The 22,080-nt window shown below is 44.5% G+C and overlaps 1 protein-coding gene across 1 annotated transcript in view; it reads left to right on the top strand.

Moving 5' to 3' along the window:
• The window catches only part of PTGFRN (prostaglandin F2 receptor inhibitor), a 101,627-nt gene that overhangs the window by 20,390 nt on the left and 59,157 nt on the right, over window positions 1-22,080 (top strand). The gene's annotated exons all lie outside the window — the stretch shown is intronic.

Below are 22,080 nucleotides of genomic sequence, written 5' to 3'. Positions count from 1 at the left end.
CATCTGCACAGGTAACTTAGGAAAAAAGGCGCGAAACGATTGTCTGCCCTTGCTTTCATGGAGGGAGGGAGGGAACAGGGGCTTGACGATATGTACCCAGAACCACCCGCGCCAATGTTTTAGCCCCATCAGTCATTGGGATCTCAACCCAGAATTCCAATGGGCAGCGGAGACTGCGGAAACTGTGGGATAGCTACCCACAGTGCAACGCTCCGGAAGTCGACTCTAGCCTCGGTACTATGGAAGCACTCCGCCGAGTTAATGCACTTAATGCACTTAGAGCATTTTCTGTGGGGACACACACACTCGAATATATAAAACCGATTTCTAAAAAACCGACTTCTATAAATTCGACCTAATTTCATAGTGTAGACATACCCTTAGACTAACAAATTTATCTGAGCATAAACTTTTGTGGGCTAAAACCCACTCATCGGATGCATGCAGTGGAAAATACAATAGGAGGATACGCACACACACAGAGAACATGAAAAAATGGGTGTTGCCATACACACTATAATGAGAGTGATCAATTAAGGTGAGTTATTATCATCAGGAGAAAAAAACCTTTTGTAGTGATAATCAGGATGGCCCATTTCCTTGGTGGGTGGCGGGGGGGGGAAATAAGCATGGGGAAATAGAAACTATTTCCCCGTGCTTATTCTCGCCCCCTCCCCCCCCCCCCCCCCACACACACACACTGTTACTCACCTTCTTGTCAACTGTTGGAAATGGGCCATCCTGATTATCACTAGAAAAGGTTTTTGTTTCTCCTGCTGGTAATAGCTCACCTTAATTGATCACTCTCATTATAGTGTGTATGGCAACACCCATTTTTTCATGTTCTCTGTGTGTGTGTGTGTACGTGCATATAATATCTTCCTACTGTATTTTCCACTGCATGCATCCAATGAAGTGGGTTTTAGCCCACGAAAGCTTATGCTCAAATACATTTGTTAGTCTCTAAGTACTCTTCCTCCTACCAGTACTCCTCGTTCTTTTGCCTGATTTTTGAGAGAGTTAGTGGTCAGCACTTTCTGAAAATCAGGCCTCAAGATGTCTCAAGTTGGGTAGCCTTAAATCACTAGTCGTTTTTGAAACTCTGCTTCAGTGTATACTGTTATTTCTGTCTCTCCAAGACTGAAATAGCAGGGAGCAGGAGTGTGCTTCAGGTAAGGATCATTCATTTAAAGTTTAGCACTCCCTTGCAGGACTTCTGCATTTTCCATGTCTCCCCACACAACTGAAAGACTCTTCTTTCCATCTGTTTTACTAAGTTAGCAGCTCATGGCATGCATTTCTTTTAACCATCAGCACAGCCTTCCATAGGTGCAATTCAGGGATTGCAGCAGTTAGCTTGCAGCCAAGTTAGCTGTATAGTTTTGGGAGCCTTTATATGCCAACACACTTTCCCTTATTCATACAACCTCTTGAGAAGAGAAGGCTAATTATACCAAACTGCATGGTGAATTTTGTGATGTGGACAGAGAGCCCCTGAGGACTAAACTCTCCTTTATGGTATAAGGAGAACCTTGACATGTAAACCCAGGTTTCTAGAGTTAAAATGTGAGTATGACTCCTTAAGCCTCCATAAATAATACACTAGTGTGTCACATATGCATAAAGAGGTAGAACCCTTATACTTTCTGGTCCCATGGTGAAGTAAGGAAGAATACTGTCTTGGGTTATACCTGTTGATTTAAATAGCTTTACCCTCAATCTTTAGTAATCTAACACGAGAATTCTGCTCTACCTCACCAAGTTAATTTTGTGCTCCCAAGTCCCTTGATCACAGTGAAGACTATTGGGGCATAGTCAGCCTAAAACAGGCTGGTTTGCAAAAACATCTGGTAGTACTTTAGAAATGTGCTATGAGGCAGTGGGGTCTGGAGCACAGACTCTTTAAAGCTATTGACCTGTTTCTGTGTATCTTTTTAAAGGTTTTTATGAGCCTGCTCACTTCTGTCCTTCACCTACCCCTTTCACATTGTGTTTAAAATTAAAAATGTCTCTTGCTAAGCAGTGAGGTTTCATTGTATCTATCTTGCCAGAGACTGGAATAGGTGCCTATCCTGCAACAAGAGAAGGTTGCTCTTTATCAAGATTATATCAAATAGGAAAGGCTCAGCAGTGACGACTGTAAATACCTTTTGCCCCCACTTTAAGTTACGGAATGGTTATAAAAATCTTTAGATTAAAGCAGGAAGAGCACGTGTGTGTGTGTGTGTGTGTGAGAGAGAGAGAGAGAGAGAGAGAGTCTGTCTGTCTGTCTGTCTGTGTCTGTCTGTCTGTCTGTCTGTCTCTGTCTTGCCTGGAGTTTCGGGACAAGAGAGATATCAGTGCTCCTGACATCCAGACTCTGTGGAGATTAGCATACTAAATAGTGCTGCTCTGCTCTGCATGACCTGAAATTGGCTCTTAAGTATTGATTAGGATCCACTGGTTGTGAGAGAATGGGCCTGAAACCAGTAGTCTTTGTTGGTTTTCCAGATTGTCACAGTATACATGAGGTCGCAGTTTGCCTTGCACCAGGAAGATGACCAAATGCCCTTCGATAAGGGCTCTTAAATTACAGGAACAACATCTTGTAGGAAATAAACTAAAATTAGTAATCACACATTTGCTTTCTTCTTTGCCAGAGTGCATGGCTTTCAATCTTCTTGACCAGTGAAGAGACAGCATGATGTGGTGGAATAAACACTGGGCTGGAAACCTGGTTTCCTATTCCTGACTGTCACTGATTTATTGCATGACCTTGGGCAAGTCAGTTAATACCCCTGGATAGCAACATACCCATATTCTGTCAGTCAGTAGTGGTGTATCCTGACCTGCTTGTGGGGAGATGGCTCAGGAAATTTTATCATCATGCCATGCAAACCATGCTCTGTTTTCATTGTTTGTGCCTTAACTTGGTCCTTAGCATGGTTGTTTTTACAGTGAAAATGGACCCCGAGCTAATACAATGAAGATGGATCCCTAGACAATAAAATCTTCTCTAGGAATTTACAGTCTGAACGCTAGTTCATCACCAGTTTGTCACTGCAGTTTTGCCTCATGGCAAATAGTTTGCAAATGCACTCTCAAACTTGGTACCGGGGTGGTCCTGCACTGTCTGTTTCACTATTTGTTCAGTACCTCCAGCAACTGCACTGCCCAGTCTCTCATTACCTCCAATCAACAATGCAGATTATGTAAACGGGGAAGAAACGGCTGCTCAAGAGAGTCAGGACCCAAGGCAAAGTGGAGAGGCTAGAGCCTGATATGCATGTTTTGGGTTGGTCAGTGTTGTGGCTGCTGTTACCCATATTCTGGCTCTGCTGGATGGTTCTGTTTTGTTATAATGACAGTTTTTGTCACCCAAAGTGCAACTTCCCAGAAGATCAGGCTACCCAGAGACTGATTTTGAATGGTTTTTCAAAAGAGGATTGAAAACTTATTGGAGAAGAGAAGGGGGAAGGTGAAATTACGGGCATGTATAGACCAGGAAAAATTATAGTATTTTTTCCTCCCGACATGTTAGCTGACACATTTTAGTTGACATGACTTTACAGTAGTGCCTCAAAATTATGAACACCTCAGGAAAGGAGGTTGTTCATAACTCTGAACAAACCTTATGGTTCTTTCAAAAGTTTACAGCTGAACCTCGACTTAATACAGCTTTGAAACTTTACTGTGCAGAAGAAAAATGCTGCTTTCCCTTTATTTTTTTAGTGGTTTACGTTTAACACAGTACTGTATTTGCTTTTTTTGTCTCTGTTGCTGCCTGATTGCGTACTTTCCGTTCCAAATGAGGTGTGTGATTGACTGGTCAGTTCACAGCTCTGAGGTTCTACTGTATGAGACCTTCCACCTAGTATCGATTGGGTGATGGGGGGGAACCAAGGGTTGACAGCTGTTGTGTTTCTAAAAGTGACTTTCCCTGTCTATGCTAGGTGTAAAGTCCTTTGTAAAATCATGTTGGTTAAAATGTATGAGTCAATGTCTTAAATAATGACCATTTCTTTATCTACACACGCACAGATAGAACCTAACTACAGTGTTTACACTGGCCCAGATGGTCTTTTCCAATCTCAGAATTGTCCTTTGATGTTAAATAAGGACAATGGCTTAGATTTAGTGCCAAAGCTCTGTGCTGTACAATCCACAAAAATAGTCACTTGCTTCCGAAAGATACACATACATGTCTACATGCATTGGGACTGCTCCTCTCAGGCTATGTCTACCTATAGACCTTACAGCGGCAAAGCTGTGCCACTGTAAGGTCCCCTATGTAGCTGCTCTGTGCCATTGGGAGAAAGCTCTCCTGCCAGCATAATTAAACCGCCCCCAATAGAGAGGCAGTAGCTACGTCGGCAGGAGAGCGTCTCCCGCTGACCTAGCGCTGTCCACACCGGCACTTTTGTTGATGAAACATATGTTGGTCAGGGGTGTGAAAAAACACACCATTGACTGACAAAAAGTTTTACCAAGAAAAGTGCTAGTGTAAACATAGCCTCAGTTACACAACTGTTTAGGAAAGAACTGGGATAATAAATACAACAAACTAGCTATTATTGAACAGCTCTGATTTTAATCCTGTAAATTCTAGTTGGCAGACATCTTAACGTCAGAAAAATTTTATACAAATATTTACAGTTTGGTTTGACATTTGTATTTCCCAAGAATTAGGAGTGAGAATTGGAACTAATATTTCCACAAACCATTTCAGCTTTTGCTTCCATCCGTGCCAGCTCTTCCACTTGTTCTTTTGTTGGAGCTGCTATAACAACTTTTCAGCTTATTCTTCCTTAAAATTTAATGTATTAAAACGCTCCTCTTGGAATTCAGTTTCTCAGGCAGAAGAGCAGATAATTTCCCCCCTTGCTTAGAGGTCTAAGTATCAATTTTGGAATAACTTAACTTCCTGGAACCAGAGAGTATAAATCTATATGGGCAACTCAGCCCATTATCCTTTGGAGGTAGGTAAACTGAGTTCCATGCAGATTGCTATGTGAGGGTCTTTCAGATAGGACCATGTTAAAGCAGAGTTGTTTCTTTCTGGATTTTATAGATTTCTTCACTGCTTTCTGCAGCCTATTATTACCTTTAACTATCAGTGGCAGTGAAAGGAAATACAGAGCCAGCACTTAATAGAGTTGTATTTAATGTTCTGAGAAAGCTAACAACACAACCTTTAGTGTTGTAAACATCTAGCAATCAGTGCTCTGTTTAGAACAAGGGCCGCTTTAACAATTTACAGCAAGTTGTCTTCTCCCTTGTGAATTCATCTTTAACACTAGGTGTACTATCTTCATCTGATTTGCTTTGTGCAGTGATCAAGATACAGCAGTGCACTTTGGGACCTGTACTCTCAAGCAGGCTGTGATATAAAATACTATCGCCATATTTAGTGTTCCATTTTGGAACATCATCTGCTAGTCATTGCTTCTCCACAAACTGCCACTTCTCTTACCAGTCTCTGCATCTTGGGTAATGTAGGGTTCAGCCTGACAGCCAGAAGAAATAGACTGTCAAATTTTTTAGGAGATGAGGAACTATTGTATAGAGGGGTCATTTAAAAGATGGAAGTGCAAGGGGCAGGGGTTACCTTCTGTCATAAATATAAAGGGAAGGGTAAACCCCTGTAAAATCCCTCCTGGCCAGAGGAAATCTCCTCTCACCTGTAAAGGGTTAAGAAGCTAAAGGTAACCTCGCTGGCACCTGACCAAAATGACCAATGAGGAGACAAGATAATTTCAAAAGCTGGGAGGAGGGAGAGAAACAAAGGGTATGTGTGTCTGTCTATATTTTGTCTTTGCCGGGGATAGACCAGGAATGAAGCCTTAGAACTTTTAGTAAGTAATCTAGCTAGGTACGTGTTAGATTATGATTTCTTTAAATGGCTGAGAAAAGAATTGTGCTGAATAGAATAACTATTTCTGTCTGTGTATCTTTTTTGTAACTTAAGGTTTTGCCTAGAGGGGTTCTCTATGTTTTGAATCTAATTACCCTGTAAAGTATTTACCATCCTGATTTTACAGGGGGGATTTTTTTTTATTTCTATTTACTTCTATTTCTATTAAAAGTCTTCTTGTAAGAAAACTGAATGCTTTTTCATTGTTCTCAGATCCAAGGGTTTGGGTCTGTGGTCACCTATGCAAATTGGTGAGGCTTTTTATCCAACATTTCCCTGGAAAGGGGGGGTGCAAGTGTTGGGAGGATTGTTCATTGTTCTTAAGATCCAAGGGTCTGGGTCTGTAGTCACCTAGGCAAATTGGTGAGGCTTTTTACCAAACCTTGTCCAGGAAGTGGGGTGCAAGGTTTTGGGAAGTATTTTGGGGGGAAAGACGTGTCCAAACAGCTCTTCCCCAGTAACCAGTATTTGTTTGGTGGTGGTAGCGGCCAATCCAAGGACAAAGGGTGGAATATTTTGTACCTTGGGGAAGTTTTGACCTAAGCTGGTAAAGATAAGCTTAGGAGGTTTTTTTCATGCAGGTCCCCACATCTGTACCCTAGAGTTCAGAGTGGGGGAGGAACCTTGACACCTTCTCTCTACCAGGGATTGGTGGCTTGGTAGGCTGGAACTCCTGTCCCATAACTCTTCAGCAGAGAAAAGAATCAGGGTAACTGACTGATGATTGCCCTGGGAAGGAGGAGTCGGAGGCATCCTTCCTTCCTCGTTGGCAGGTAGAAGGAACTACTCCAATGCAGACTTGTGGCCAGTGATCAGACGTGTGGTAAGCAACTATTTTTAGTCTTGCACTGTGAAATTGCTAGCTTATGAGCACAGAGTTTTTCTCATGTCTCTGCTTTGGTCACCCCTGACATAGTCATTTGGCCTTCCTATTGCTGTTCCTGCAGGTCCTGATCTTGCCCATCCACCGTATATATCTCAATGGTGGCAGCATATGGGCACTTGTATGGGACAGGTGGAGAGACAGATCTGAATTTTCATCTGACACATCATGCGGAGGCTGGCTGTGTTTCTGCCCTTCCAGCAGAGCTCCTTTGCCTTAGAGCAACTTTTGCAATGTATCAAAATCCTCTGGCTTGGGAGTTTAGCCTCCCTGAGACCTCATCTATACTGCAGCTTAACTGGGAAGTGTGGAACACAGTTTCCTGTGGAAAGGTTTACCCCTTTCTCCAGGTATTAATATTGGGCCCAGTTAGCCCTCCCCGTCTGAATTTTTTCTCAGGACTTCAGGTCTCCTATTGCCCACTTAAGAAAAGCTGGGTTACAGGTTGCTCGGGTGATTTGAAACTCCATTCCTGGGAAGGAGAGATGGATGAGATAACAAGCCAATATTGTATAGAAAGAAATGTGAGGTTTTCACCTTGGTTGCTTTGTATGTAGAGCAGGACGTGAGAGCTTGTGGATGGAGCATGCTATGGAGTGGGATCCAGGAGGTATTCTGCATGGGCTGAGCAGTGGGAACCTGCAGGTCTCTGTTCTGATCTCATTGACATCTGAGTTACTAAAATATCTAATGGAATTAGTCTCTGATCACGTTTGAGGATTCACTTAAAATGCAATATGCGTTTCTTCAGCCTGATGGAGATAATGGTTTTTAAGCAATTACACCCTGGCTTAATTCCTTTAGATAAGCACTCTGCATTATCTAAAAAAAGAACCCCAACCAACTGGGAAAGAACAATGTAAATGTCTCTCTCATGCACTCTCCTATTCACTCCTTACTGATGTCTTGGGATGATAATGCTGCAGATCTGTTGAGCCATAACAATCTACAATTCAGTGCTCTATCTAGAGGGTGCCGCAATAAGAGAGGTATAACAGCACTATCAGGAGACAGGGTACAGAGCTCTGCATGCTTCAGATACTCCAGTGCTTGTAGGATGATTACAGCTTGGCCACAAAGTCTCAAATTTGGCCTCTCTTCATGAAGCCCCCAGCGCTGTCCCTGTAGTCTCTGATTATGAGATGTCAGATGCTCTGAATGCTGTCGCTGAGCCTATCATTTCATGTAGTATAAACCCCCAAAACCCCGTCCCTTTGTTTGGGTCTGCATTAGGGAGAGGAGTATGGTGTGGGGGTATGGAGGGAAAATGAAAGAGATTTCCCTTAATTAGATTTAAGATGAGTAAAGTAATTTATTTAAAGTCGCTAGCTGAATTTCTGACACCCAGAGAAATTCCTTTCAATCTGCTTAACCTACTTCTTGCCAGACTGCAAAGCGCAGTATGAGATAAAGGTTATTATTGGATGGATTTTTTTTTTAAAAGATGTTGGTGTAAACATGTCATTTTTAGGGAGGTTATATTATAAAATATTATTGCTGTTACATACATTTTGTCAGGGGGTTTTGACACACAATATGGGTATATTCATTTTCCCCTTCCCTTCCCAGTGGTGGTTCTGTCACTTACTGCATTTGTTTCTTGGTTGGAGCTGCCTCATGGCAATCCAGCGTGAAGGGATCAGAGATGAGGACCAAATTGTCTTTCACTCCCAGGGAAGGAGAATTGTAGTGCTGCTGAGGAGAGCTACCAGAGGAATGGTAGACCTCCTGTCTCTTCAGTCGCTGTTCTTTCCCCAGATGACAGGCAGGCGAATGGTTTCTGACAGTGGTCTGACCAGTCTTCCTGTGGAAAGAAAGCTGCTCTGATGCACTTGCATGGGTGTTTCCTTGGGAGTGCAAAAGGGGTGTAAGGAACAGGGCTTGTTACCATTCTGTAGAACTACAATGGGCACCACAAGTTTAGTGCATTTTCAGTTGCAGCATGGAAGTAGGAGATCTGGCACTTTGCTAGAAATAGGAGACGTGTCAGCTAGCTGCCGGTGGAAGCAATTCCTGGATGTTTGCAGCTGATGACACACTAAGGGGACTCTTTCCTTTGACACAATACTGCACTGAATCAAAGCCCAGATTGCAACTGTGGTAATGATTCTCCCTTCCTAAATACCTTCATTTATTTTCAAAGTTGGCTGCCGTGTTCTTCTTGTCATACATTGTTGTACACTGTTTAAAAAGATGCTTTGTTTCACCCCAGACGTGCCTGCATTTCATTGGCAAATCAAGCATCCATTGTGTATCTGCTTGAAAAGCACTTTAGTGTGTTCATCCCTGAAGGATCTCAGACATATATCATTTCATATGGTTGCCTTGGTTGAAAGAATCCACCTGGATGTTTCAACTATCATTGCCTGCCTGAAGCAGGCAGGTGCTTATTCTCAGCCAGTTTGCTCGTCTTTCAACCCTTTTTGGCTATTGAATGGCTTTTTAATTGGCATCCCACTGCTTATCACATCACACTTACCTTTGAGCAGCTGACATGAAGAGTTGACCTAGCTGTTGAAACCATGTTCTCCTTTTATTAGGTGGATGTGTCTAGGCCACAGAAGGAACTTCTTACAAGAGAATGGTCTCCAAAACAGTGGTCTGTTCTGTTGTGACTCTACAGGGGGCATGCTTAGCAAGTCCCAGTGGTGAGACATGAACGGACTAGCTAGGGTGGTAAGGAAGATTCCCTTATTACCTTGAGTACACACATTTCACCTCCAGAGTAATACAACACATTACAGCAGCTTCATTCTTCTCTGGAAACTAACATTAGTGTGCAATCCTATGATGCTAGCAAACCAGAGCACTCTCCCAATGTAGTCTCCAGGTCTCTTGTGCTCTAGGAATAAATTCACTCTGCCTGTGTCATAAGAAAAAGGGCTGCTTACAGCATTCCAGGTTTTTGGGCCTTGTAGGTGACTCTAAAGATTCTCTACTTTCTTCTCCTATATGTAAAACCTGAGCAATCAAGAAGCATCTAAAATATTTTAGTATCGGATGCTCGTCACTTCCTATCAGCAGTATTCTCATATCGATTGAGACGAGCTGAAAACTGGTAGTGCTGGAGGGGATAATTGGCTTGGGAATTTCCTTGTCATTGAGAATACATTTATACAAAACTTAGAGGTGAGATAATTTTTAAACTTCTCTTCATCTGTCCCTCATCATCTAAAAACCATGAGCTGCTCTGCAGATAGTCTGGTTAACCTGTCCAATCAATCTTTCTTCCTCTCCTCACCTCAAACCCACTCACCCCCAATCTCTACTCTGGCGTTTATTTAATCATTGGATAACACATAAACAGCGCGTACCAGTGATTGAGAGAAAAGCCAAGGGGGCAGGTGAATGTGTGTACTGTATAGCAGGCACAGTGAAGAGGGCAATAATGGGACCTACACAACTCTTGATTAAAGGGGAAATAGGCACTAGTCCAGCGGTGGTTGAAGTGTGACCTCCAGTACAGAGTGCCTTCAAGCTAACCTCATCTTAAATACAGCAATGAGGCTTGTGAAGACTACAGGTCCCAGTATGCAACATTCCATCTTGATGCAAGCTGCTTGCCACTCTGATCAAGATGAAGCATTTGTATACTGGGACTTGTGGATTCCAGTGGGTATATTAAAAGTTGTGAGCAAGTGAAATGTGCTCCATTTAAATGTTTCTGATAAATGATTAGCGTAGCTCTTTGGTTTCCCTACATTCTGGTGGTTCTTGCTTAATCCCCCTAGAGTGCAGACACTAAGCCCTGGTCTACACTAGGACTTTAGGTCGAATTTAGCAGCGTTAAATCGGTGTAAACCTTCACCCGTCCACACGATGGAGCCCTTCATTTCGACTTAAAGGGCTCTTAAAATTGGTTTCCTTACTCCACCCCGACAAGTGGATGAGCACTTAAATCGGCCTTGCCAGGTCGAATTTGGGGTACTGTGGACACAATTCGACAGTATTGGCTTCTGGGAGCTATCCCAGAGTGCTCCATTGTGACCGCTCTGGACAGCACTCTAAACTCAGATGCACTGGCCAGGTAGACAGGAAAAGAACCGCGAACTTTTGAATCTCATTTCCTGTTTGGCCAGCGTGGCAAGCTGCAGGTGACCATGCAGAGCTCATCAGCAGAGGTGACCATGATGGAGTCCCAGAATCGCAAAAGAGCTCCAGCATGGACTGAACGGGAGGTACAGGATCTGATCGCTGTATGGGGAGAGGAATCCGTGCTATCAGAACTCCGTTCCAGTTTTCGAAATGCCAAAACCTTTGTGAAAATCTCCCAGGGCATGAAGGACAGAGGCCATAACAGGGACCCGAAGCAGTGCCGCCTGAAACTTAAGGAGCTGAGGCAAGCCTACCAGAAAACCAGAGAGACGAACGGCCTCTCCGGGTCAGAGCCCCAAACATGCCGCTTCTATGATTAGCTGCATGCCATTTTAGGGGGTTCAGCCATCACTACCCAGCCGTGTTGACTCCTTCAATGGCAACACGGAAGCAGGTTTTGGGGACGAAGAAGATAGCTCACAGCAAGCAAGTGGAGAAACTGGTTTTCCCGACAGCCAGGAACTGTTTCTCACCCTGGACCTGGAGCCAGTACTCCCCGAACCCACCCAAGGCTGCCTCCTGGACCCCGCAGGTGGAGAAGGGACCTCCGGTGAGTGTACCTTTTAAAATAGTATACATGGTTTAAAAGCAAGCATGTTTGATGATTAATTTGCCCTGGCATTCGTGGCTCTCCTGGATGTACTCCCAAAGCCTTTGCAAAAGGTTTCTGGGGAGGGCAGCCTTATTGCGTCCTCCATGGTAGGACACTTTACCACTCCAAGCCAGTAACACATACTCGGGAATCATTGTACAACAAAGCATTGCAGTGTATGTTTGCTGGCGTTCAAACAACATCCGTTCTTTATCTCTCTGTGTTATCCTCAGGAGAGTGAGATATCATTCATGGTCACCTGGTTGAAATAGGGTGCTTTTCTTCAGGGGACACTCAGAGGTGCCCGTTCCTGCCCGTTCCTGTTTGCCTGTGGCTGAACGGAAATGTTCCCCGCTGTTAGCCACGGGGAGGGAGGAGGGTTGAGGGGGTAGCCACGCGGTGGGGGGAGGCAAAATGCGACCTTGTAACGAAAGCACATGTGCTATGTATGTAATGTTAACAGCAAGGTTTACCCTGAAAGAGTGTAGCCACTGTTTTATAAAATGTCTTTTTAAATACCGCTGTCCCTTTTTTTTTCTCCACCAGCTGCATGTGTTTCAATGATTACAGGATCTTCTCCTTCCCAGAGGCTAGTGAAGATTAGAAAGAAAAAAAAACACACTCGTGATGAAATGTTCTGTGAGCTCATGCTGTCCTCCCACACTGACAGAGCACAGACGAATGCGTGGAGGCAAATAATGTCAGAGTGCAGGAAAGCACAAAATGACCGGGAGGAGAGGTGGGGGGCTGAAGAGAGTAAGTGGCGGGCTGAAGACAGGGCTGAAGCTCAAATGTGGCGGCAGCGTGATGAGAGGAGGCAGGATTCAATGCTGAGGCTGCTGGAGGATCAAACCGGTATGCTCCAGTGTATGGTTGAGCTGCAGCAAAGGCAGCTGGAGCACAGACTGCCACTACAGCCCCTGTGTAACCAACCGCCCTCCTCCCCAAGTTCCATAGCCTCCACACCCAGACGCCCAAGAACGCGGTGGGGGGGGCCTCCGGCCAACCAGCCACTCCACCACAGAGGATTGCCCAAAAAACAGAAGTTTTTTGGCATTCAATAAATTTTAAAGTTGTAAACTTTTAAAGTGCTGTGTGGCATTTTCCTTCCCTCCTTCACCACCCCTCCTGGGCTACCTTGGTAGTCATCCCCCTATTTGTGTGATGAATGAATAAAGATGCATGAATGTGAAGCAACAATGACTTTATTGCCTCTGCAAGCGGTGATCGAAGGGAGGAGGGGAGGGCGGTTGGCTTACAGGGAAGTAGAGTGAACCAAGGGGCGGGGGGTTTCATCAAGGAGAAACAAACAGAACTTTCACACCGTAGCCTGTCCAGTCATGAAACTGGTTTTCAAAGCTTCTCTGATGCGTACCGTGCCCTCCTGTGCTGTTCTAACCGCCCTGGTGTCTGGGTCTGCTCGTAACCAGCAGCCAGGCGATTTGCCTCAACCTCCCACCCCGCCATAAACGTCTCCCCCTTACTCTCACAGAGATTGTGGAGCGCACAGCAAGCAGCAATAACCGTGGGAATATTGCTTCGCTGAGGTCTAAGCGAGTCAGTGAACTGCGCCAGCGCGCCTTTAAACGTCCAAATGCACATTCTACCACCATTCTGCACTTGCTCAGCCTGTAGTTGAACAGCTCCTGACTACTGTCCAGGCTGCCTGTGTACGGCTTCATGAGCCATGGCATTAAGGGTAGGCTGGGTCCCCAAGGATAACTATAGGCATTTCAACATCCCCAACGGTTATTTTCTGGTCTGGGAATAAAGTCCCTTCCTGCAGCTTTTGAAACAGACCAGAGTTCCTGAAGATGTGAGCATCATGTACCTTTCCTGGCCATCCCACATTGATGTTGGTGAAACGTCCCTTGTGATCTACCAGAGCTTGCAGCACTATTGAAAAGTACCCCTTGCGGTTTATGTACTCACCGGCTTGGTGCTCCGGTGCCAAGATAGGGATATGGGTTCCGTCTGTGGCCCCACCACAGTTAGGGAATCCCATTGCAGCAAAGCCATCCACTATGACCTGCACATTTCCCAGGGTCACTACCCTTGATATCAGCAGATCTTTGATTGCGTGGGCTACTTGCATCACAGCAGCCCCCACAGTAGATTTGCCCACTCCAAATTGATTCCGAACTGACCGGTAGCTGTCTGGCATTGCAAGCTTCCACAGGGCTATCGCCACTCGCTTCTCAACTGTGAGGGCTGCTCTCATCTTGGTATTCATGCGCTTCAGGGCAGGGGAAGGCAAGTCACAAAGTTCCATGAAAGTGCCCTTACACATGCGAAAGTTTCGTAGCCACTGGGAATCCTCCCAGACCCGCAACACTATGCGGTCCCACCAGTCTGTGCTTGTTTCCCGAGCCCAGAATCGGCGTTCCACAGCATGAACCTGCCCCATTAGCACCATGATGCATGCATTGGCAGGGCCCATGCTTTCAGAGAAATCTGTGTCCATGTCCTGATCACTCACGCGACCGCGCTGACGTCGCCTCCTCGCCCGGTATCGCTCTGCCAGGTTCTGGTGCTGCATATACTGCTGTATAATGCGTGTGGTGTTTAATGTGCTCCTAATTGCCAAAGTGAGCTGAGCGGCCTCCATGCTTGCCTTGGTATGGCGTCCGCACAGAAAAAAGGCGCAGAATGATTGTCTGCCGTTGCTCTGACAGAGGGAGGGGCGACTGATGACATGGCTTACAGGGTTGGCTTACAGGGAATTAAAATCAACAAAGGGGGTGGTTTTACACAATGAGTATTTCAGGCAGGACTTCACGGAGGGTTCCAATAAGAAATGGTGCACCTAAGTAATTGTTCTTATTGGAACAAGCAGGTTGGTCTGGCCTCTGATTGATACATGGCTAGATTTACCTCGCTGCACCTTCTCTGTGAGTGACTGCAGTGTGACCTAGAGGAATGAGTCCCCTAGACGAGGGAGGGGGAGAAGCAAATGAATACAAAACAAATCTGGTCTATTTCTTGTTTTGATCCACTCCATCTATCTTTTACATCTTTGGCTGGCAGCAGACGGTGCAGAAGGACTGCAAGCCATCCACATCTCATGGCTGCTCGGCAGAAGATGGTACAATAGGACTGCTAGCCATCTTCATCTCTTGCCTGCCCGGCAGAAGATGGTACAATAGGACTGCTAGCAATCCGTATCGCCTGCCTGCTCACCATAAGATGGTTCAATAGGACTGACTGCAGGACTAAAGAGAATGACCTGGTCAAGTCACTCTAATGTAGTCCCTGCACCCATGTCTGCCCAGGCGCTCCTGGCCGACGTGGCCAGGAGCACCTTGGACATGACGATGACGGCTACCAGTCCTATTGTACTGTCTGCTGCCACAAGGCAAGGGGTTGCTGCTGCTGTGTAGCAATGCAGTACCACGTCTGCCAGCACCCAGGAGACATACGGTGACGGTTACCTGAGCGGGCTCCATGCTTGCCGTGGTATGGCGACTACACAGGTAACTCAAGAAAAAAGGCGCGAAACGATTGTCTGCCCTTGCTTTCACGGAGGGAGGGAGGGAACGGGGGCCTGATGATATGTACCCAGAACCACCCGCGCCAATGTTTTAGCCCCATCAGGCATTGGGATCTCAACCCAGAATTCCAATGGGCAGCGGAGACTGTGGGAACTGTGGGATAGCTACCCACAGTGCAACGCTCCGGAAGTAGACGCTTGCCTCGGTACTGTGGAAGCACTCCGCCAAGTTAATGCACTTAATGCACTTAGAGCATTTTCTGTGGGGGGACACGCACTCGAATATATAAAACCGATTTCTAAAAAACCGACTTATATAAATTCGACCTAATTTCGTAGTGTAGACATACCCTAAGTTACCTAGTCCTGTCATTTGTATCACAAGGCTGAGGAATGTTCACTTGTCTATTGTATATGTGTTGGCCTCACTACAGAGATCCTTTTGTTTTTGTTTTTTAAAGTAACTCCAGTTCTTCAGCTGGTGGCCTGGTAAGTCTTTAAAGGAGGTTAGCATTTATGCAGGGTTTCTGTTCAATCAGGTTCAGTGTCTTAATTCTTGTTTGTTATATGAAGACAGTTGTCTTTAAGTCCAAGCTAAATAAACATTGGTGGTCTCTGTAATCGTATAAAATATTAAACTTTAAATATCCTTCTTGCTTTTCTGTCACTAACATATACAGTGTCTTATCTTCTCCGCCATCTGTTTCTACAGTTAAATGGGATTCAAGTGAATTCATTACGAGCGTGCCACCCTGTATTAACACTGAAATGAATTAGATGCCTTGGGAGATAAATGCTCCCAATAAACCAATAGTTTGGAAACCTTTTGTATATCACAAAAGCTGAACTCTGTCTGCTCTTAGGGATGGGGAAAATATGCGTTTTAAACAATGCATTTTAAAACCAAATATTAATAAATTGTCTCCATGTATCTGCTAACGCAAATAGGAGTTGTCCTTCTGCCAAGACCAGAGTTCATAACTGTAGCAGGAGATGCAGAAGCCATGTGCATCACTAACTTCAGTAGAGAACGCAGCACTGTACTTGGTTTTTAGGGATAGCGATGGCATTGACTGCAGCAGGAATAAAAGCAGAACCCTAAATTCCCGGGGTTGGTCAATATCCAGCTTTCCAGGTCACCTGTAACATCATGGAATGTCATCTGTCACAGGAGTCACCCAGTAATGGGGTACCTTGAACAACTTGAGGCACATCAAATGCCCCTATCAGGTGAAGCTGTGCTCTTATGTGTTGGCTGATCAGAGAATGAGGTAAAATCTCGGCACTGAGAGAGACCCTGTTTATATTAGCAGCTGCAAATAGTGTTTTCAGAAAATAAAATTTCTTTCCTCCAGTTCTCTTCCACCCCCAACATAAGAATGGAACGATCAATCCCCTGTTGCCAAAACTGTGCCCTAAGGAGGAGGGGTTAGTCTGTGCTTTACCTGTAGGGGTGTTCAGGATGCATGCCCAACAAATTCACCACAGAGTCCAGAGACCTGGTTTTCAGAGGTGCTAAATGCCCACGCCTTCAGTTTAAGTCAATGGGATCTGTAGTGACCTTGAAAGAATAAGGTGCTGAATTAACTCTGTTACTCACAGTGCAAATGTGTCGACCCCACCACGTTAGCCATGCCTTTGTCACCTCTAGATTGGGTTAGTGCAGTACGCTGTATGTGGGGCTACACTTGAAGACTAGAGGAAAACATGGTTACCTTCTTATTTAGGCCATGTCTACATTACAAACTTCGATGCATGCAAGTTACGGTAGCATACAACCACCAAAGTTTGTACATTGCTCAGGCATGTGCATACTTATCTGCTTGTGTGTTCGCTGCGCGTTCTCGCCAGGAGAGCTTGTGTCGATACAAAGCGCGGTGCACCATGGGTAGGTATCCCTGTATGACAAGTGCTGCTGTCTGGCGCAGTGCCTTTTGGGACACTTTAGCAATGTTTTGTGGGATAGTAATGACTTGCCTAGGGATTGCTGAGAGCCAGAGGTTAACTTCCCAGCGGGCAATTTTCTTCATCCCATAATGCCATCCATATCCCATAATTTTCATGCCTTTTAAAAAAAAAAAAAAAAATCCCACAAACCCATGCTGCACTTTGTCTGCAATCTGTAATAGAAGCCCGGAGTCCAAAGAACTCTGTACTATTTTCATGAAGGTTGCAAATACAGGGTGCATGATTATCCTGAATTTACAGACCCGCAGGAGGTACCGCAACAACTGAGGACATGATTTCTTCAAGGACAGTTTGCTGAGGGACAGAGTGGAAAAACAATTCAAGGTTGTTGGTGGTACTCATGGAGCAGCTACGGGAGGCAGAGCACTGCTCCGGTCCCAAGAATGAGCAGACTGGTGGGATCGTGTTGTAATACAGATTTGGGATGATGAGCAGCGGCTGCAGAACTTTCAGATGCAAAAGGTCACGGTCCTGGATCTGTGTCCTGAGCTTGCCCCAGCCCTTCAGCTCAGGAACAACAGAATGAGAGCTGCAGTGACACTGGAGAAGCGAGTGGTAATCATACTCTGGAAACTTGGAACGTTGCATTGCTACCAGTTGGTGGAAAATCCTGTTGAAGTTGGAAAATCCACGGGGGGGGGAAGAGGGAGGCAGGGGTATGTTGTCATGCATGTGTGCAGGGCCATTAATTGTCTCCTGCTATGCAGGACGTTGATCCTTGGCCATGCCCTGGGCATAGTAGATGGCTTGGCAGCAATGAGATTCCCAAACTGTGGTGGGTGATAGATGGCATGTACATCCTATTTTGGCACCACCCCACCTTGCCATAGAGTACATCCACAGAAATCTGTGGTTATGCAAGTGTTGGTGGATCACTGGGGACACTTCATGGATATCAACATGGAGCTGCTCAGGGAAGGTTCATGACACTTGCTCCTTTAAGAAAATAGGACTGTTCAGGAAGCTGCACTTGGACCTTCTTTCCTAACCAGTGGATTATCATGTATAACCATATAGGGTTAGCTTTTCCATGATTTACTGATGTAAGATGAACCAGTTTAAGTAAGGGTGAAAACTTTAAAAAAAAAAGTTCATCCTATGTTAGGGAGCTTGCACTACCTTAACTAAATCAATTTCGTTAATCCCGTGCAGCTTTTCTAGTGTATTTAAGGCGTTCGATATTGCTTTTCCTCATGTTATTTCTCAACAGTTGTGATTGGTAGCCTCCAGATTCTAATGTCCGGGGGCTCCTGGCCGAGTGTTGTAGGTGAAGTATCCTGGACTCTGGAATTCACTCCACTCACTGGTCTGTCGAAGGCTGTTTTGACCTACAGGGCAAATGGCAAGGCTCATCCTTTGCTTATGACTCTCACCCTTCAGAAAAGAGTAGAGGGTTAGGGAAGGATATGAGTTGAGCCTTACTGGGGTTTAAATGGGCTTGAGTCCTTTAACACTGGGTCAGTTTGTATTACTAACTTAACTTAACTTTGTGGTGTGCATGTGTGTAGAGAGAGGAGATAAACACGTTGTAAAGCAATAAACTAGTTCCTCTAGCTTTTGTCTTCAGCAACCTGTAGGAGCACATCTTCGTGCTTATTATATTCATCTCCACCCTTACACTGCAGACAGTAAATTCTGCCTCTCGCTGGGTGGGCTCCTGCATTAAAACTGAATTGGAGAAAGTGGAAGAAACATAGCTGGGTGGTGCAGAGAAGTCCAGTTTCCTTACTAGTAAACTAAATGACTTGATCTATCATGTAATTATGTCTTCCTGCTGTTATTTCATTTGGTTTATTATAGTGCTTTGTTTTTCTTAAAGATGTTAAAAGTAAAAACCTACATTTAATGGAGCACTAAGGTTGGAAACTTAATAGCATGAAAGTCAGGAAATTAGCTAGGCTTACCACAATGTTCTCTTTGCCATATCATGCATATGCCCAGTAGAAATGAATGTACTACAAAATGAAGGGTTGAGTGTGGGCTATGATTCTGTGAGAAAATGCATTATAGGAGTTAAGAGCAGGGGTGAAGAGGACCACCTATCAATGCTTCATTAATCTTTTAGTTGAATTGCTAGGTCATGCTACCTGTGATCAGAAGATAAACAATCATACCAGATAATTTATTTTAATGTTCGGGCACAAAACTATGTTAAAATTGTTGTGGAGGCTTTAATTGTTACAACTAACGTTGCACTGAAGTAAGTACTTATATTTCTGACTGGTGCAGGTTATGGGAAAGAAGTGTGGATGGGCAGAGCATGCCCTGTGGGGAGTGACATGGGGCCCCTCCCTGAGAGAGAGGTTCCTATTGATAAATCCTGGCATTCTTACTGGGCTCAAATTCATATGACAACAACATGACTTTTAACCAATGGGATGTTTTTGTTGGAAATCCTATAGCTAAACTTGGATGTGGCCAGCATCTCGCATTAGTCCCCCTGTATCCTGTGCGTGTCATTGATCTGCAAACAGGGATATCATTGAGTTTAATGGACCTTTTCTTGGACAAATATGTTGTTCTTCCATGTCTATAAGGGGTGGCTTCCCTAGTGATGGTGAAGTGGTTAAAAGTTGTTAAACTTTATTTTTTAAAATCTGTGCTCAGAGTTCATGTGAGTGCTCTCCAGAGGACTCTGGATATTAGATCCACTTGACCTTGCTTTGTGGTCCTAGAAGCTGGGGTGGTCTCAGGAGGACAGATCCTTTCAGCATCCTGCCTGCCCCTCGGCACTCCCAAACACTATACCAATATGTCTTGCAATGGATGTGTAGCAAGGGGTGATGGAGCAGGATTACAGGTTTGTGTAAGTGATTTTGTTGAGCGACTGAATCTGAAAGGTTGCGTCTTTTGCTGAAAACATGTTTTTCTTTCGTGGAAAGGCTGGGGTTGTGAATCAAGGCAGCTCTCGTTCTCTCTTGGGGAAGTGAGCTAACCTGCCAAAGCCAGCCTGCAGCTGCAGAGATTATTCTCTGGCTACAGAGCCAAACCCACCGGAAAAGTCTCACTACTGTTTCTTTGCCAGGTCATCTGGCTAAATTAAGTAGTTTGCATTTGGCCCTAGCATAATGTATTACTTCTCCAGTCTTCTGCAGAGAATTAACACTTCCTTTGTGCCTGCATGGTTGTGGGGTTTAAGGAATACTATATGGGACCATGTCTTTCTTGATCTTCTCTACAGCTCTGTGCATGGTTGGTTTTCCAATAAATATTTGCAATATTATCCAGTCTTGTGGTACAGGAATCCTGATCTACCAACCCTGAGCCTTTGTGCCATGGTCTCCATTGGGGTTTTGGGGTGCCTGGTGGGGAGTGTTTGCCTTTCCTCTCTGTTTTGAGTTTTGTGCTTGTATTTTAAGCTGCTGTTTCTCCTGAACTCTCTAGACTTCCTTTTATTTGTTTTGGAATTTGTTTGTCAGCAATTCAGGCTGGATAGTTTAATCTTGATCAGGCTCTTTCTTCTGGTGTGGAAAGGAAAGACCACATTCTTTACTGAACTGCTCTGTGGCAGAAAAGAGGGAGAGCCCAGGTGACTTTTTGAAATGTGGTGTGCAAGGGGTGAAAGGACCTTGCCCTTTGGAACCTTAAATATCTGTGACTCCTTGGGTAATAGTCCCTTAGCCAGCAAATGATGACTGGTGCTGATTTTCTACAGATTGGATACAGAAACTGAATGTGCACAAAAGACTTGCAAGTGGCAAGATGCACACTTTTCATATTGTATTAGTGACCTTTTACCACAATTACAGTGTTTACCTATCATGGATAGAAACCCTGGCATATCAGGGTTTCTATCAGAAGATTTTAGAGGAGGATTGAGGGTGCAGTCAACAAGTGGTCTCAAAGTGTGCCCCAGAAGTGAGAGAAGTTGGGGATCTTTTAAGTAAATGAAAAGTTTGTTTTGTTTTAATTTTATTGTGGGAGTAAACTGTGTGGAGAGGGAATACATAGGATTACAGAAGTGTTTAGAGCCACTAGCCTTTGGAGCAGAGGTTCTGAACTCTATTCTGTGGAGAAGGCTAAATACCATTTTTAATTTTGGTTGTCAAGGCAGAGTAAAAATGTAAGACTTCATGGAGGTTTTCAGAGAGATCAGGTTAGAATGTCCTTTGTGTAGAAACTAAACTGTTAGCTATTTGTTTAGTACCTTATTGTTGCATTCAGCATTGCCCCCTGCTATTTCCACCCTGGGTTTCTCTTCCTTCCTCATCCTCCTTCCTGTCTTCTCTCTTCTCCTTTCTTCTCTCTGCATATTCTAATGCTAACTTAAACAATAAAAGAGTAATGCTTAAATTAGTGGGGTTAGGTTTTAGGTTCTTTGCAACCAGAAGGGCTAAAATTCACTTTTAAAAAGCATGAAAACTTAAGTTCTGCAAATTCTGAACATACTGCATAAATAAATTATACACCTAGATCCTGCCTCTGGGTCTTGTTTGACACATCTGCTCTAGAGGCTTTGGGGGAGCCCATGAGTGTTTTGGTCTTTGATCATTATGTCACATGGCAACTAGCCTGACGGGGAAAGGAGCCCAGTATGTCCAGGCTTCAGATCCTGTAGTAACTGCAGACTTTCACCTTTGGATGGCTGGCCAATTAGTTGCTTCTCTTGTGTAGTCACCCTACCTTCTACATACAAAGGGTTGTGTTTTAGTTGAAATTCTCTGGAGGCAAAAGGATTATGGCAATAAGATTGGGTGGTAAAGTAGAAGGGTCTAGTTCTTGGTTCAGTTCTTAGTTGTGCTATGTAAAGCCACTTGTGTGTCTAATCCAGCAACATGGAAGAGGGGAAAGGCGGAGATCTAAGTCTGAAGGAAATGGATTTTGTGGGATACCCTCATCTGATCTTAATGAGTGAATCTCAGTTGGCACTCCAGAGGAAGGTGGAAACTCCCTCAATAGACAGTGGGTCACTAAGCAAACAATAATAGAATGAATACAGAATGGGATAGGGAATAATGCTCAGAGTATTACAAAGTGTTTATGTAATCAGTGATGCACACCCACCTGGAATACTGTGTTGTCTTATGACTAACCCATCTCAAATATTTTATCAGGCATTGAAATTGGTGGGTGACAGATGATTAGAGACATGGGAAGACTTCCAGTCTTTTCACACTGTGCTCATATAGAACTGTTTGTTAGAAAGAGGAGTGACTATG

Source organism: Chelonia mydas, chromosome 1 (genome assembly GCF_015237465.2).
Source record: "Chelonia mydas isolate rCheMyd1 chromosome 1, rCheMyd1.pri.v2, whole genome shotgun sequence".
NCBI lineage: Eukaryota > Metazoa > Chordata > Testudines > Cheloniidae > Chelonia > Chelonia mydas.
The sequence above is the reverse complement of the archived record's forward strand: the minus strand, read 5'-3'. Positions and strand labels throughout refer to the sequence as shown.